The sequence below is a fragment of the Hylobates moloch genome, unplaced genomic scaffold (assembly GCF_009828535.3).
Source record: "Hylobates moloch isolate HMO894 unplaced genomic scaffold, HMol_V3 SCAFFOLD_14, whole genome shotgun sequence".
Lineage (NCBI taxonomy): Eukaryota > Metazoa > Chordata > Mammalia > Primates > Hylobatidae > Hylobates > Hylobates moloch.
Genome location: NW_026652289.1, coordinates 75,258,199 through 75,263,099, shown reverse-complemented (window position 1 = coordinate 75,263,099; position 4,901 = coordinate 75,258,199). Strand labels below are relative to the sequence as shown.

General features: G+C 40.7%; 1 pseudogene; it reads left to right on the top strand.

Annotated features, from left to right (window-relative positions):
- The first annotated feature begins 1,463 nt into the window (after positions 1 to 1,463).
- Positions 1,464 to 1,562, top strand: LOC116482840 (small nucleolar RNA U3; annotated as a pseudogene).
- Positions 1,563 to 4,901: the final 3,339 nt, after the last annotated feature.

The window sequence follows — 4,901 nt, the reverse complement described above, 5'->3', positions numbered from 1 at the left end:
TTGGGTACATACTAACTTCCCGGTCAGTAAGAACTCAAAAGGTTAAATTAAATACTAGCAACTTATGCACCTTAAACGATTATCAAAAATTATTGGGTGATATTAACTGACTTTGCCCCATCTTGGGCATATCTACTGATAAGTTACAAAAAGTTGCAAAACCTGTTTTCTATGTTAAAGGGCAATATAGCCCTGGATTCTCCCAGGTATTTGACCACTGCAGCAAAAAGGGAAATTGAAGAAATAGAGAAAGCTATTTCCCAAAGGCAAATGGATTGCATGGAAACCCAATATTCTGTCCAATTGTTTATTTTCCCCACTAAACATTCCCCTACAGGGTTAATAGGACAGATGACCCCAGGACTGCACTTTTTAGAATGGGTTTCTTGCTCACATATTGGGACTAAAACACTCTCTCCCTATATCCAGCTACTTAGTAAAGTCATCTATTCAGGCCACAGATGATGCAATCAGTTGCTAGGTTATGACCCTGATGTTGTAAGAATTCCTTTGAGTAAAAGGCAATTTGAAGCAGTATTGCCCCTCTCTTTAGATCTTCAGATACCACTTGCTGATGACACAGGCCATTTAGAACATACCCTCCCTGCTGACAAACTGCTTCAGTTCTTATCTCATACTCCTGTAATTATGCCTACAAAAGTAGTTCTCTCCCCCATACCTAATGCTTTAACACTGTTTACTGATGCTCAGGTAAACATGGAAAAGTTGTCGTCTGGTGGAGACCACGTAATTCCCTCACTTGATCTGGGTTTACTAGCACTCAAAGAGCTGAGGTTGGAGCCTTAATACTGGCTTTGGAGACTTTTTCTGCTCAGCTGATCAATATTGTTAGTGACTCTGCTTACTCCATTTGTTTGTTTGTTTATTTATTTATTTTGAGACAGAGTCTCACTCTAATGCCCAGGCTGGAGTGCAGTGGCGCGATCTCAGCTCACTGCAACCTCTGCCACCCAGGTTCAAGCGATTTTCCTGCCTCAGCCTCCTGAGTAGCTGGGATTACAGGTGCCCGCCACTGCGCCCCACTAGTTCTTGTATTTTTAGTAGAGATGGAGTTTCACCATCTTGGCCAGGCTGCTCTTGAACTCCTGACCTCGTGATCCACCCGCCTCAGCCTCCCAAAGTGCTGGCCTTACAGGCGTGAGCCACCACTCCTGGCCTTACTCTATTTATTGCAGAACCTTGAGACAGCACTAATTAAGTCCACTCTGGAGCCAGCCCCACATGCTCTTTTTCTCCGACGTCAGCAATTGCTAGATCAATGTACACATCCTATTTTTATCACACATATTTGAGCCCACAGCCCACTGCCTGGCCCATTGGCTTACGGCAATGATCAAGCAGACCTTTGGGTTATGACATCACTGCTTGACCAAGCCACCCAATTGCATCAATTTTTCCACCAAAATTGGAGAAACTTAACTATAACAATTTCAACCTACCCAAAGACTATACTCTCAGGGATCATTTCTATAGTTTGTTTCTAGAGAAGTTTCTCCCAACGTGTAGAGCACCGCTTAATTTTTTAAATTTAGATGATAAATTTCAATCAGCTGTCACAAAAGCACTTTGCTAAAACCTCTCAAGACATAAAACCTGCAGTATTATGGAAAGATGTAAACAGTAATGAATGGTGTGGTCCAAATGATTTGCTAACATGTGGAAGAGGATATGCTTGTGTTCGCACCCCCTCAGGTCGGACCTGCAGCCCCAGACGATGCGGCTTCTGTGGATGACACGGGCCCCGGACAGAATGCTGAAGAAGACAACTCAGAAGGCTAACCAAATCCTGCTTTAAACACACCATTCACTCCAAATAATTTATTCCTTTTTTATTCTCTCACTCTGCTTACAACTGGTACCTGCTACACTCTATTGGACTTATCTCTTAAATCTACGTTTCTTCTGCCCTGTTACTTTGACAAACACCCCCTTCCCAGCTTCCAACAATGCAACTGCTTAACGGAGAGGGATTAACATACCCCCAATGGGGTTCCTTAGTCACAGCACACATCAAACTAAATTGCCAAGTAACACTACAAGTCACTCCTTGACGGGAAAAGAATGTTGCAAATTATACTCAAGTTTGTCTTATGTTATTTACTAATTCTAGGATGCAAAGCCAGAATACAAGCAGTGACCACCATGCCTGACAGACCTGCTGCTGCACACATCTGTACTCTCCAACGAAACCTGATGCTAAAAACAAAAGGGAGAGATGTAGAAGTTCAGTCACGGCAGTGGGAAAAATTGTAAGAGGAAATTATAGGAAAGAGAAGCAAACCTTCTTGGAAGGCAGGAAGGTTTTGTAAAAGCCTTGGAAGAGAGTTATGGCTGAAAACAGCCTAATCCTCTTACCGTGAGCTAATAGCTTAGAGTAGGTACAAAGGAATGTAAGGGAGTTTATCTAAAGAGCTTGTTGACTCATGTGGTCCTAAGACCAATCATTTGCAGGACTGCTCTCTCTGGGTAAGGCAACCACATTAATTATCCACAAGTGTGTTGCCTCAAAGACTTTGTCATTAAATCTGTGCTGAATAAATGCCCACAGGGCCAGCTAGTCAGGTTGTGCAGCTGCTACAACTCTTTCTGTGAGTGGGCTGGTTCCCTAGCCACTCTTTACTTTATATCGGCATCTGAGTATGTTATTCATGCACCATGCAGCCTGGGTCTGTGGATCAGACCCCAGCATTTACTCAAAAAAATTTTATGCACCTTTTGTTTCAACTCCTTTCAGAAAACAATCTTGCATGTGTTGGTTGTTTGATATTGTCCCACAGGTCACTGAGTATCTTTATTTTTTTTCTTCTTTTTTTCCTGTGCTTCAATTTAGTTTCTATTGCTGTGTCTTCATTTTTACTGATGTTTTCTTCTGCAGTATCAATTTACTATTAATCCTATTCAGAAAAATTTTATTTCAGATCTTGTATTTTTATCTCTGGAAGTATTCTTATTGATTTATTATGACTATCTTGTCCTTTAGGAAATATTGATTACATTTATAATAGTTGATTTAAAATTATTCTCTTATAATTCCATTATCTCTGTCACTTCTGATTCTGCTTCTTATTTTCTTGTTTTGAGGTAATATAGTGTTTCTTTGCTTGTTTAGTGAATTTTTATTAAACATATTATGAATGTTATAATAATGCATGTTAATTATTATTTTTCTCTAAGGAGGGCTTAAGTTTGTCTTGTTAGGCAATTAAGTTACTTGCAAATCATATTAATGCATTCAAAACTTGTTTTTAAGCTTTGTTAGGGTTGTCCAAAGTAGCCCTAACTCTAGGGCTAATTAAGTGAATCTACCAACACATGATTCTCTAGGTTCTTTACCGACTTCCTTGAGGTAAAGGAAGCCTCCTTGAGGTTCAGTGGGGTTTCTCAGCTCCGGCTGGAAGGGATTTGAGTATCTCTTAACCTTGCTTAAACTCTAGGAGATGTTCAGGTTACAGTTCCCATAGTATTTTTCCTCAGCAGTTACTATTTGTGCAGCTTTGTGGAGTTTTGTTGTATCCATGCATAGTTAAGGGGGCCTTTATGCATATTTCTCTGCAGAAATTGTTCCTCTCCAATAATTTGCCCTGCAAACTCTGGCTGTCTCATCCTCCCACAAATTCAATATTTGGCTTTTCAGCTTAGCGACATTTCTTCTGCATTTCTTGGGATCTTCCTCCCTTTGCCATCTTCCAGAAATTGTCTATAGGCAGAAAGCAAGGGCAATAGTAGGCTTCACCTCTGTTTTCCTTTTCTCAGTGATCACAGTCCCACTCTGCCTGTTCTCTCAATGTCTGAAAGATTTGTTTTATATATTTTGCTTAAGTTTCTAGTTATTTGTGCTAAGTAGGCTGGTTTTGTACCAGAAGCAGAAATCAACTAAACATGAATTTTAGGGAAGAGTTCTGGAATATGCCTCATTGGCCAGAACTGAAGCTATCTATACCTACAAGGCAGACTGGAAATGCAGCTTCTTCTGGGAAAACAAAACAAGGGAGAACAGATTTTGTGAAAGAGTGAGCATTATATGCCGTCATTGGATAGTTCTTAGCTCACTTACCAGCTTAGCAGCTCCCTGAGTGGCAGGTCAGAGCTTCCCGCATTTCAGTAGCCTATGAAGAGCCTGGTGCTCATGAAGTTCTTAGGAAAATAACATTGAAAAGAACATGATCCTGAGTACTGAACTCATAATTATCCAAACTACCAAAGAGAAAATTAGGCATGAAGAAAGGAGACAATGTATGGTGGGTGAAAGTGGCAGAGAGAGTTGGAGACAAGTTTGGAAATTATCTTGGAGCTCCAAATGCACTGGCTCATAGATTATTTTAAAACTCCATGGAGGAATTCGGGACTACAGAGCCCTGTTGTTCCCCTCACCTCCAATGTCCTTATCCAGTCACCCATGTCACGTGTTTTAAAGCTCAGATCATAGATCATGAGCGAGCTACTAGATGGAGCCTTTTCTGATGTCCTACTTGTGGCACAGTTTTTCTACAGCATGGTTTCTGTCAAGTGTTCAAAGCATATAATGATTCATACTGCTGATTTCTACCCTTGAGAAAGTGGAATCTATTTGGAATTTCAAAATAAAAACAGAGTTGTCTTTTATTTCTGTTACTTTTTTACTTCCCTCACGATGCCTGCCCCCATGAACACAAAGCATATTAAATAAGATCACTGTTCCTTGACCTGGTGTCAAGCAGCTGTTTGGAAGTTGCTTGTGTGTCAGTTGAGACATAATAAAAGAACAAGCATCCTGACACCACTTGCCCTCCGACCACCAGTAGTGATAGGGCTTGCTTTACTCAAGGAGGAAGTCCTTAACGACTCGATCTACCCAGGCAAACACAACAACCATTCAGCTTTTTGTTTCATTTTTTCCTTAA